Here is a 13,381-nt window from a genome sequence, read left to right on the forward strand (position 1 = left end):
TCTCAGTTTTTTGTTTATTTGTTTCTGGGCCACACCCGTGGTCCTCAGAGGTTACTCCTGGTTCTGCTCTGAGAAATCACTTCTGGTGCTGGGGACCATATGGGATGCCAGGGATTGAACCCACATCAGTCCTGGGTCAGCCATGTGCAAAGACAAATGCCCTACCTCTGTGCTACCACTCCAGCCCCATATATCTCAGTATACTAACACGGATAATTTTATAGAGAAAATTGAATATTCTCTTTTACATAATTTATTATCTTTATTTAGGCATAGGACTCTACATCATCCAAATCTACCCCCTACGAAAACATTTCATCCTCTGTTGTGCTTTGTTGCCAATATTTGCCTCTTTGGCAATGATGAGGTGGATGCATTTACCATGAGAAGAGTAGTCCATGGTTTGTTGCCCTTGTCAATCACAAAAGCATTGAAGAGGCATATGAAAAGCTATTGCCATTGGAATCTTTCATATGGGTGAACAGGATTTTTCTTTGTTGGTGCTCACAGTAATTCTTCCCAGTTTATCACCTCTAACTACCATGCACAGGTTACTGGTTTCAGATTTGATGAAACCCATAATCTTTTCAGTTTCTAAATCAATTTGATGTCATTCACCTTAATGAAGGGATGTGGGAAGTGAATGGTGAGTTCATTGAATGTCACTGAGTGAGGGATTCCTTTGGTGCTCACAAAGATCTTCCTTCCTTTGCACAACTTGTACTTAATGAACACCAGAACATACTTTGGTGCCATAGATCAGTCAGAAATTCTCCCTTGTCTTATCAATACTGATGACATCCATAAAACCTACACAGTAGGTTATATCAGTGCAAACTTTGCCATAATCTTGATGAATGGGTGCACGCATGTGTTATTTACTTTGTCTCCTGCTTGAGTACACTTAAGTCTGTTCCTTAGGAAAATGATGAAAACTCAGAGCAGTAGTATGTAGAGTGTTTGCCTTGAACACAGCCAATTTGGAATTGATCCCCAGTACCATATATGCTTCTGTGGCCCCCAAAAATAATCAACACAGAAAAGGGGGAAATGATGAATGAAAGACACTCCAAGTTTGTGAGGGCCTGTAGATGGACACGAAGCAAATATCAAGCATCCAATGCTTTGGAGCTGCTACATACTTAGATGGTTCTTGGGACCACTAAATTATGATTGTGTTAGGCAAGAAAAGAATTACTAAATTTGTTTTGTCTTGGTTTTGGGCCAAATCTGGTAGTATTTAGAGCTTATTCCTGGTTCTCAGGTCTCACTCCTGTTAGGGTCTGGGAGCCATTTGGGGTGCCAGAGATCCTATCCACTGTATTATTGCTCTGGCCTTCTTTTTTGGGTGGGTCATACTCGGAAGTGATCAGGAGTTATTCCTATGTCTGTGCTCAAGGGGACCATATGAATGAGATGCTGGAGATCAAACCTGAGTTGGCCTCATTCAAGGCAAATTTTCTATCAGCTGTGATATTGCTTCTGCTCTCTCTAGCCTTCTTATTAAATTTTTTATAGGGGTTTAGGTGTAATTTTTTAAGTTAAATAATTCTTTGTAACTGTGTACGTAAACCATTTGTTTTTAATTTGAATTTTGTCCTGCTGAATGTGATTTCATTTCATTCGTTTATTTTAATTTTGCAGCAAGAATGTACTTTACCAATATGTTTCTATTCATAGTAAAATTTATTTTGCCTTCAGATTTTTGTTTGTGAATATCATTTTTATTAAGGTTAATTTTTATAGATCAGTTTTCCAAGAACATTTGCTATTTCAGTAAACTTGTGGTCTGTGACACATTTTGTCTTGTGCAGGTTCCACCACTTGCCATCCCCAAGCAGTGTTCCCTAACTATTTCCACCAAGTCTAAAATTTCTCAAGACATTTTTCAAATTTCTAATATTAAAAAAGTTTTTTAGGGTTTTGTTACTAATAAGCTTTGCCATTTTCAGTTTTAGACATTGATTATTTTATTTTGTTTTATTTTATTTTTAATGTTTTATTTTTATTTTATTTTATGACTTCATTAAGCATGTGAGACAAAACAGGAACTTCATAAATTAGCATAAAATATTCCCATTGGAGCTCCAACAAACTACCAAACACTGAACCCCTCTAGGCTAAAATGAGTAGCTTTATTCTCTTACTAATTAAAGTTCACCATAGATAAGATTTTATTAAGATATCCCGATTTAGTATTATCCCTGATTTCTGAAAGTATCTAATCTAGAATTATCCACTCCTTTAGAATCTCCTCCAATCATCTAAACAAAGTCTAAATACTATAAGAGGTACTATATAATTTCCTCTCTCAGAGATGAAGTCCCTCCCCAGGGGTCCTGAGGGTTTGAATTCTCCTTACTTGTCACAGTAATAAACCATACTTGTTCAACTATTGGTGTATTTCCACTGGGTTTTGGTTGAAGGATACTGCATACCCCTAAAAACATTCATGTAATTGATTAGTTTTATCTTTGTTATATTTATTTGTGTTTAGCATTAGAAGTTGAAGGATGAACTTTTAGGATTATATTTATGATTTGAAGACATAAAAGTTTCTGTACGTTGCATATATAGGACTATGAAGAGTTTAGAACAGGAAAATAAATAGTCACAATAATACTAGGAGAATTGAGGAGTTAACAAAAAAGGTGGGGTAACACCAAACCCTGCCACTCCAGCACTTTTTTTGGTTTTGTTTTGTTTTGTTTTGTTGTTTGTTTTTTTGATATTATTTTTCTTCTCTTTTTTCTTCCACTTTTTTTCTTTTTCACTCTTGTGGATATTATTCGGTGATTTTTTTTCTTTTTTTTTTAGTAGTTGATACCAATTTATTTCTTCTCTTTACTTAACCTTTTTATATCCATCAGAATAGCATAACTTGAATCATTCAGCCTCATAAATTGAGGGGGTAAAAGGACCAGTCATAATAACATGTAGTGCAAATAAAAAAAATGACCAGACTGGAACACCAAACAGAATAGATACCCAACCTACAATAAGCTTTAAAGTGGAGACCAGTTACACTAGTTCTGGGAAGGTAAAAGAGGGAGATAAGGGAGACATGCTGTGAAGAGGAGTGGAGGGAGGACAACATTGGTGGTGGGAATGCCCTTCATTCATTGTCACTATGTACCATAAATAATTTTGTGTAATGAACTTCAGTCACAATAAAAATAAAAAAATTGTATCAATTAATCCTAGTTATTAAACTTCTGAAATTCAAATTAATAGAAATTTGAAGATTTTCTAACATAATGCACATCTAATTGGGAGCTCATGATCACATAACATTTTTGTCATTTAAATGAATGGTAATAGCAATTTTGACTTGGGAGGTTTTGCCTTGTAGAAGAATTTCCAAGAGCAAAACACAAGTAGAAGATTTTACTTAGAAATATTGGGTGTGCAGTAGGCCTGATGGATAGTACAGTGGATAGGGCATTTGCCTAGCACCCAACTGACTGGGGTTTAATCCCCAGTGTTGCAAATCAGCCCCTGAAGAGGTTGACTGATGGAAGGTTGGAGGATGAGGTCTTTCCCCTCCAGCTCGGAGCACGCACCTGCAACCCCGTCGAGCCGCTGAGCGCTGATGGTTCTGAGGTGAAACGGCGGGTAAACAGCTCGCAGACAGTCAGGCTTGTGGAAATATTAACTTTATTCGGTGGACAAGACTGAAGTCCAAAGTCTCAGCCTCAGTTCCAGCCAAAAAGCCCTTCACCTTCCACAGACCCTTGTTTTTATCCCCCAGAATCAGGTACCACCCAATAGTGGGATCAGATACCACCTAATGGTGGAAGCAGAATCAGGTACCACCTTAGGGTGGGGGCAGAATGCCAGGTCACACCCTAGGGTAGGGCACAATCACCGATCAGGGTAGGATCAGTAACATAATAATCCCATAAAATATTTACATACACAACACCCAGCACCCCATATAATCCCCCAAAACCACCGGGTGTGATCCTTAAGTGCAAGGCCATGTTCGTTATGGTTATGGCTCCAAGATGGGTCATGGGGTCAGGACAATGAAATGTGAGCAGGTATGGATGAGTGGTGTGCTGGGACCCCGAACAGGGCAGGAACTGGTCCTGCTCCATTCCCAGAAGGGTTTAGTGACCTGGGCCTGGAGATTTTGTTCATTTTCATTTGTGCCAGTCTGGTGTGAAATGGCAGCTTATTGTTTCTTTAATTTTAAAAGAATGCATTATTGATCTTAAGGCAGGATGTTTCTATTATTTGGGGAAAATACTAATGTTCTAGATAAATGTGATTTTCTTTTTATCATACTATTTATTTATATTTAATTTACAAGTTTTTGAGTACTTGCCCATTCTGTTTTTGATTAGTTTTCATTTTCAAAGCACTGTGGTCTAAGAGGATATGATGTATATCTTCTTGATGTTATGAAACATGTTATTGCAACTAAGAAAGTGATGTATTTTGAAGACTGTCTCATGCGTACTGGAGAATTGCATATGTACTCAAATTTTTGGAGACAAAGCACCCTAAAATTGCCATTAGATGCATCTCTTCAAGTTCTTCCTTTATAGCCAATGTTTCATTGTTGTTTTGCCCAGTTGGTCTATCAAACAGCAACAGAGCAGTATTAAGGTCTCCTTTTACTATGTGTTGTTGTCAAAATCTTCCTTCCTGTTTATTAGCAGTTGCTAATAGACTATATTTATTTATGGTTTATTATATACAAACCATATTTATATATTTATATAATTGATATAAAATACATATAATTTATTTTCTCTTTTATTAAACTTTTAATTTTCCAAGAATAGCAGTTAATATTTACACAAAAGAACACATTAATATTATATACATTAGAAAATTATGACTTCTTATACATTTTTTATATCTTGTTTATGCAAGAGCCTTTGAACAGCTGAGGAAACTTAAGTGCCTTAGTAAGTAGCTATTATCAGGGCAAAATCTCTAAAAAATCATAACTATTAAAAGCAAACATAACAAACAGCAACTGCCTTTGAAAATAAAAAAATAAAAATGCCCTGGATAATCATTATTTTAAAAGATAATAAAAGCGACTTTTCCACTAATCTCTGCAGAGACTCCTGTACTCCAAAGAAATCCAAGTATGCCATTTTTTTAAATTATTTTTTGAGGCCATTGTGAATTACAAGTCTTTCACAGTTGTATTTCAGGTGTTTAGTGACAGTGAATTTGGGCCATTCCCACCACCAGTGTTGATCTCCCTTCACCATAGTTCTAGCATGCATCCCATACCTTCATCCCTAGCCCCCTGGACTACCAGTGTAACAGGTCCATTTTGTGTTTAACTTGTTATATATACTTTGGATCTCTTGATTCTATTGTTGCTGGCTTTGTCTTGGTTAATTAGGTCTGAGCTTTTTTTCCCCACTCAATTTTTCTAAGACTGCTTGGCCCTGGGCTCCATACACTTTTTCTTTTCTTTTCTTTTCTCAATTTGTAGGAAAACATAGAAATATGAGACAGAACAATGTGATTGAAGTTCTATGGTTCTAGTAAAAGAAGAAAATAAAATAAAAGGGGAGAGAGGATCAGGTGTGGCTTTATTTATTTTTTTGCACAAACATTGGGGAAATTAGAAAGAACATTCCATTGGCCTTTATATTGGTAACTTATATATATAAATATACATATTTATGATTTATTATTAGGTGCATATATATTTAGGAGTGAAAGTTCTTGATGTACTGGTCCCTTAATCTTTAATAAATGACCATCCCTGTCCATTTATAAATTTGTCTATGTTCTTTGTTATAAGTTTGGCCAAGCAAGACTTTTAAAAGAATTATTTGCATATAAAATGGTTTTCCAGCCTTTGATTTTGAGCTTGTTTTTACCCTGACTATTCATATGTATTTCTTTTTTTTTTTAATTTTTTTTTATTTAAACACCTTGATTACATACATGATTGTGTTTGGGTTTCAGTCATAAAAGGAACACCACCCATCACCAGTGCAACATTCCCATCACCCAAGTCCCAAATCTCCCTCCTCCCCCCCCAACCCCCGCCTGTACCCTAAACAGGCTCTACATTTCCCTCATACATTCTCAATATTAGGACAGTTCAAAATGTAGTTATTTCTCTAACTAAACTCATCACTCTTTGTGGTGAGCTTCCTGAGGTGAGCTGGAACTTCCAGCTCTTTTCTCTTTTGTGTCTGAAAATTATTATTACAAGGGTGTCTTTCATTTTTCTTAAAACCCATAGATGAGTGAGACCATTCTGCGTTTTTCTCTCTCTCTCTGACTTATTTCACTCAGCATAATAGATTCCACGTACATCCATGTATAGGAAAATTTCATGACTTCATCTCTCCTGACAGCTGCATAATATTCCATTGTGTATATGTACCACAGTTTCTTTAGCCATTCGTCTGTTGAAGGGCATCTTGGTTGTTTCCAGAGTCTTGCTATGGTAAATAGAGCTGCAATGAATATAGGTGTAAGGAAGGGGTTTTTGTATTGTATTTTTGTGTTCCTAGGGTATATTCCTAGGAGTGGTATAGCTGGATCGTATGGGAGCTCGATTTCCAGTTTTTGGAGGAATCTCCATATCGCTTTCCATAAAGGTTGAACTAGACAGCATTCCCACCAGCAGTGGATAAGAGTTCCTTTCTCTCCACATCCCCGCCAACACTGTTTATTCTCATTCTTGGTGATGTGTGCCATTCTCTGGGGTGTGAGGTGGTATCTCATCGTTGTTTTGATTTGCATCTCCCTGATGATTAGTGATGTGGAACATTTTTTCATGTGTCTTTTGGCCATGCGTATTTCTTCTTTGTCAAAGTGTCTGTTCATTTCTTCTCCCCATTTTTTGATGGGGTTAGATGTTTTTTTCTTGTAAAGTTCTGTCAGTGCCTTGTATATTTTGGAGATTAGCCCCTTATCTGATGGGTATTGGGTGAATAGTTTCTCCCACTCAGTGGGTGGCTCTTGTATCCTGGGCATTATTTCCTTTGAGGTGCAGAAGCTTCTCAGCTTAATATATTCCCATCTGTTAATCTCTGCTTTCACTTGCTTGGAGAGTGCAGTTTCCTCCTTGAAGATGCCTGTAATGTCCTGGAGTGTTTTGCCTATGTGCTGTTCTATATATCTTATGGTTTTGGGGCTGATATCGAGGTCTTTAATCCATTTGGATTTTACCTTTGTACATGATGTTAGCTGGGGGTCTAAGTTTAATTTTTTGCAAGTGGCTATCCAATTGTGCCAACACCACTTGTTGAAGAGGCTTTCCCTGCTCCATTTAGGATTTCCTGCTCCTTTATCAAAAATTAGATGGTTGTATCTCTGGGGAACATTTTCTGAGTATTCAAGCCTATTCCACTGATCTGAGGACCTATCCTTATTCCAATACCATGCTGTTTTGATAACTGTTGCTTTGTAGTACAGTTTAAAGTTGGGAAAAGTAATTCCTCCCATATTCTTTTTCCCAATGATTGCTTTAGCTATTCGAGGGTGTTTATTGTTCCAAATGAATTTCAAAAGTGTCTGATCCACTTCTTTGATGTATTTCTTGTAGGATACAGTTGGGTTTAGTTTTCTGAGCAATCCTACCACCATATGTTTCTTGATTGGTGAGTTCAGGTCATTGATGGTAGATTGGGTTGAAGGCATTTATTGAGATAATTTTTGTAGAAGTTATACATGTTTGTAAAACTGTTTTGTCTTATAAACATGAGATATTTATTGAAAAATTGGTTTCAAAAACATCTAATCCCATCAAAAATGGGGAGAAGAAATGAACAGACACTTTGACAAAGAAGAAATACGCATGGCCAAAAGACACATGAAAAAATGCTCCACATCACTAATCATCAGGGAGATGCAAATCAAAACAACGATGAGATACCACCTCACACCACAGAGAATGGCACACATCACAAAGAATGAGAATAAACAGTGTTGGCGGGGATGTGGAGAGAAAGGAACTCATCCACTGCTGGTGGGAATGCTGTCTAGTTCAACCTTTATGGAAAGCGATATGGAGATTCCTCCAAAAACTGGAAATCGAGCTCCCATACAATTCAGCTATACCACTCCTAGGAATATACCCTAGAAACACAAAAATACAATACAAAAACCCCTTCCTTACACCTATATTCATTGCAGCACTATTTACCATAGCAAGACTCTGGAAACAACCAAGATGCCCTTCAACAGATGAATGGCTAAAGAAACTGTACATATACATATGTACCATATGGTACATATACACAATGAAATGTTATGCAGCCGTCAGGAGAGATGAAGTCATGAAATTTTCCTATACATGGATGTACACGGAATCTATTATGCTGAGTGAAATAAGTCAGAGAGAGAGAGAAAAACACAGAATGGTCTCACTCATCTATGGGTTTTAAGAAAAATGAAAGACATTCTTGCAATAATAATTTTCAGACACAAAAGAGAAAAGAACTGGAAGTTACAGCTTACCTCAGGAAGTTCACCACAAAGAATGATGAGTTTAGTTAGAGAAATAACTACATTTTGAACTGTCCTAATAATGAGAATGTATGAGGGAAATGGAAAGCCTGTCTAGAGTACAGGCGGGGGTCGGGTGGGAAGGAGAGAGATTTGGGACATAGGTGATGGGAATGTTGCACTGGTGATGGGTGGTGTTCTTTACATGACTGAAACACAAACACAATCATGTATGTAATCAAGGCATTTAAATAAAATATAAAAAAAGAAAAATTGGTGCTCGCTTCGGCAGCACATATACTAAAATTGGAACGATACAGAGAAGATTAGCATGGCCCCTGCGCAAGGATGACACGCAAATTCGTGAAGCGTTCCATATTTAAAAAAAAAAAAAGAAAAATTGGTTTCAAGGATGTAAATATCCTAACACTTGCTTTTTTTTTTATAAAACACAGCATCATCTTTTCAAATCTGAATGATAATCTAGCTAGAATCATAGTAAGGTATTAATCTTATTGTTTTTTTTTTAAACTATATTTCACCATCCTCTTCTGACTGGTAAAATCTTATTTGATGATCTATTGTGGATCTTATGGGAATTATTTTATATATATTTTCCTTCTTTGATCTTGCTGCTTTAATATTCTCTTTTTGGATTGTCATTCTAATTAAAATATATCTTCAAGCTTTTTATTTGGGTCTATATTCGATGGACCCTTTTGGAGCTCTTAAATCTGAGTGTATTCACTCCTCATTTCTGAAAAAAATATTTTTTGTTATGTTTGGGCCACACCCGGTGGCACTCAGGTGTTACTCTGTGCTCAGAAATCGCTCCTGGCAGGCTCAGGGGATCGTATGGGATCCTGGGGATCGAATCTGAGTTGGTCTTGGGTCAGCACTGTGCTGTGTCTTGTGCCCTTGGGAAATTCTTATCTATGAGTTCCTTGGGGACTCTGAAGTTTCTCACATTGTTCCTCTTAAACTCATCCCATAATTATTTAGTATGCCATTCATTCCTTGTCAGAATTTTTTCATCTTCTGTTGTTTCTATGTTTCCTGCATCTGATCTTGGAGATCCTCATTTTTTTCCTTAGCTGCTGTTTTTCTGCTACTCAGACCTTCTGTTGAGTTCCTTTTTTATATTATTTCCTTGCTTTTTAGTTTTGTCATTTCTGTTTTTTTGTTTGTTTGTTTGTTTGTTTTTTGGGCCACACCCGGCGACGCTCAGGGGTTACTCCTGTCTATCTGCTCAGAAATAGCTCCTGGCAGGCACGGGGGACCATATGGATCACCGTGATTCGAACCAACCACTTTAGGTCCTGGATCGGCTGCTTGCAAGGCAAACACTGCTGTGCTATCTCTCCGGGCTCAGTTTTGTCATTTCTGATTTTAGCTTTTCCAATTCTGCTCTCATACTATCTTTTTCTTTTTTCCTTTTTGGGCCAAACCCGGTGATACTCAGAGGTTATTTCTGTCTACGCACTCATAAATTGCTCCAGGATTGGGGGACCATTTGGGACGCCAGGGGATCGAACCAAGGTCTGTCCTAGGCTAGTGCATACAAAGCAAACACTCTACAGCTTCAGCCACTGCTCTGGCCCCTCTCATACTTGTATTTTGCTGACTGCGCCATTTTTTATTTGAGCTCAATAAACATCTTCACCTTTGATGTCACAAAAGTGATTCTCTGAGAATTGATGGAGTTGTTTGTTCCTGGTTGAATCTTCTGTGCCATTGTTTTCACTCATTAAACTTTATGGGATTCATCCCCATTGTGACTGCTATGTTCCTGCTCTTCTAAGAGTCAGTTTTTGTAGTCAGCTCCCTGGAAGTTCTTGGAGAGTTTAGTGCTGCTATTTCCTTCCTTACTAGTCTTCACCAGCAAACCACCACCACCACCATTGCTTTTATAGAGCTTTTTTTTATGAGATAAGTAGACAGTGTTGGGAATAAGGTACTAGTTTAATGAAGTCTTGATGACAACCAGAAGTATTCCTGAGTTAGTTGGTTTAGGACAAGATGTATAAGTGTGTACAGTGTGAGGTGTGATGAGTAGAGCTATCATGTATTTACTTATAGTTCAAGATACAAGTAGCAGGGAGTGGAGCTGTAGGCATGGAGTATTGATATGGAACAACTGAGATGACAAAGGTTGGGAGGGGTGACTGCTAGGACCATGATGGATGGAAAAGTAATGTCCTTCAGGTTCTAAAAAGTAAAACACTGTCACTTATTATCATCATAATCTTTTTCTTCTCCTTTTTTTTAACATGGCAGCACTAGGGTTTATTTATCTACCTCATCCTACTCCTTCTCTTCCTTCTTGTCCTTTTCCTCTTCTGCCTCCTTTTACACCTCCTCTTCTTCCTCTTTCTCCTAATTCTCCTCTTTCTCCTCTGTTACACCCCACTCAGGAAGGGCACACACATCAAATAAGTGTTGCACTCCTGAAAAAGAATTATTTGCCAAAAAGGCCCGCTTAGAGCAGTCAAAATCAGTTGACCCTTTGTGTGGAGTGTTTGGCCATAATTCTAAAACGTGGTTGTAACTATCTCTCTCTTTATTTTTGACCATTATTAGAAATCAGGCCTTAGTAATTCTTTCTAACAAAGGAGGACAGTACAAATCCCGCCAAAAGTCTCCCACTGACCAGCTCTTGTGCTCTTTGCTACTTTGGCGCCAAGATCATGTTTTTTTCCCAAAACTTAGCTCATAGTAAAACAATTTTCAGTTTTTCCCAAAACTCTAAAACATTTCTCTCTCTTCCCACTTCCCTGAAAATTACCTGGTTTCTCCTGTTTACCCAAAACAAAGCTAACCCAAAACAAAACTGCCTTTCACCTTCAGTATCGGTTCTTTAATATGCAGATTTCAGCCACCTCTTTCATTCTGTTTCCCTAACCATCTCCCACTTTCTTTGATGTCAAAAATTACACCCTGCATTCCAAACCTCAACCCTTAAAAGCTACCCAGCTCAAAAAATAATTTTGTCTTCGTCTTTCTAGACGCAAGTCCCCATGCATTCTGTGTGGTCTCATTCATTTCATATTTCATAATTCATTATTCCATATTCGCCTCTTCGTGCTCCCGCTTGACTTCCAGTGGGAAAATTAACTCACTAAGGTTATGCTTAGAAACTTTTTATCTCATCAGGATAAAACAGTCTGCAGCACTCCTCCTCTTGATTCTATTTCTTCTTACCTTCTTCCCTCTCTTCTTTCTCTGCTCCCTCTTTCTCCACCTCCTCCTCTTCCTCTTCCCATATCACCTCCTCTCCTTTATCTTTCCTCTTCTTTATACTCCTTCTCCTTTCCTTCTTCCTCTTTCCTCCTTTTCCTTCTCTTCCCTTTTTTTCTTTCCTTTCCTCCTTTCTCCTCTTCCTATTTCTCTGCCCTCTCCTCTTCCTCCTGCTCTTTCTCCTGCTCCTCCTTCCCTTCTTCCTCCTCCCTATCCTCCTCCTTTTGCTCCTCTTCCCTCTTCTCTTTCTCTCTTCTCTCTTCTTCTTCCTTTCCTCCTCTTCCTTCCTAGTGTGCCTGCTCTGTCCCATGAGCTTCTTAAATGAAATTACATAGGGGTGGAGGGTGGATGGAGGTGTGCCTGGGATATTGGTGGAGGAAAATTGGCACTCATCTGCTAGGTGTGGCATTGGAATGATGTATGTACGAAACTGTAATTAACAATGGTAAACAACAACTCTGGGATGTGACCCCTTTGGGGCTTGAGTTAACTGAATGGGGGGTCTAAAATATTGGCCACAGTATAAGTTTTCTAAATGTGCTACAACTAAAAATTAATTCAAAATAAAACATGTAGTGGATCTAAAGTCTTTCTAGCAGAGTTTACTGGGTTACTTTCTCTGGCATAGAGGGGTCACAAATGGTAAAAGCTTAAGCAGCTCTGTCCTAAGGGCAGGAGGTTCGGTTGTGCACCGTTAGCTCTGAAGGGCTGGGTGTTAAACTTGGGCTTCTATTAGAAGCACCAGGAGAGTTTATTCAAAAACAGATCTCAGAACTCCTTAAAGTTTCTGTTTTAATAGGAATTAACATTCAAATAAGTTCCAGGGTGGTGCCAGTGCTGCTGATCCAAAAATCACTTTGAAGACTTGGCCAAAACAAAGGTTCTTAAACTTTCCTTCTTATTGGAATCACCTGGGGGAGCTTTAACAATTCATAACATCTTGCTAATATTTGTAATTACATGGCTGAGGGCCATACCACAGGATGACAGTGACAGAATAATCTCTGAAAATGGGACCCAGGCTGCAGGATTTAATTTTTTGTTACTTTATTTAAAGACCATGTATTACTTAGCTTCTCAAAATACATTTGTTCCAAGATCATTCCCACCACCAACATAAAATTCCCTCCACCATTGTCCCCAGATTCCCATCCATTCTCAAGCCTACCCTCTTGGCAGGCACAAAATGATATATTTTATATTTCTTTTTTACAGGTACACAGTAATGAAATTATTTCTTAAAAGTACAGCAATAAAAAAATTCGTGAAAATTAATGCATCTTACAATGAGATCATTAAGTCATTGTCCAAAAGTTTGCTAAGTGATTTGTTGCTGGTTGATTTTTCTGTTATATGTTTCTGAACAATAGGTGGCTTTGAATCCACATTGACATCGAAATTGGTGAGCTCTTCCTGGGATGACGGTGATAAAAGTGGACACACAATCCACAAATTCCAAGCTCTATGGTTGATATTGCAGCTTTTGTGGGGTGTAGTTTTGGCTGCCAGGGTTTTCGGAAGTATGAGAAGGCAGAGGGATGGGTGCCAGCACTCACTTCAAAATAGTCCTGGTGATGTCAGTCCAATTATAGGTATTCCTGTACTTTTGGCATTTCTGCAGAGATCAGTGGTTAAGTGGTGAAACTGGGCCAGTGGTGAAGAGGTGATTGTAAGTGGTGGGTACAACTTGTGTGACTTTAGC

The 13,381-nt window shown here is 38.0% G+C and overlaps 1 non-coding gene and 1 pseudogene across 1 annotated transcript; one reads left to right on the forward strand and one right to left on the reverse strand.

Annotated features, from left to right (window-relative positions):
- Positions 1–315: 315 nt before the first annotated feature.
- LOC125998994 (40S ribosomal protein S4-like) overlaps positions 316–13,381 on the reverse strand; it is a 114,660-nt pseudogene continuing 101,594 nt past the window's right edge.
- On the forward strand, positions 8,719–8,825 carry LOC126000123 (U6 spliceosomal RNA). Its single transcript, XR_007492488.1, has one exon. It is a non-coding gene; the product is annotated as a U6 spliceosomal RNA (small nuclear RNA).

Source organism: Suncus etruscus, chromosome X, assembly GCF_024139225.1.
Source record: "Suncus etruscus isolate mSunEtr1 chromosome X, mSunEtr1.pri.cur, whole genome shotgun sequence".
Classification (NCBI taxonomy): Eukaryota; Metazoa; Chordata; class Mammalia; order Eulipotyphla; family Soricidae; genus Suncus; species Suncus etruscus.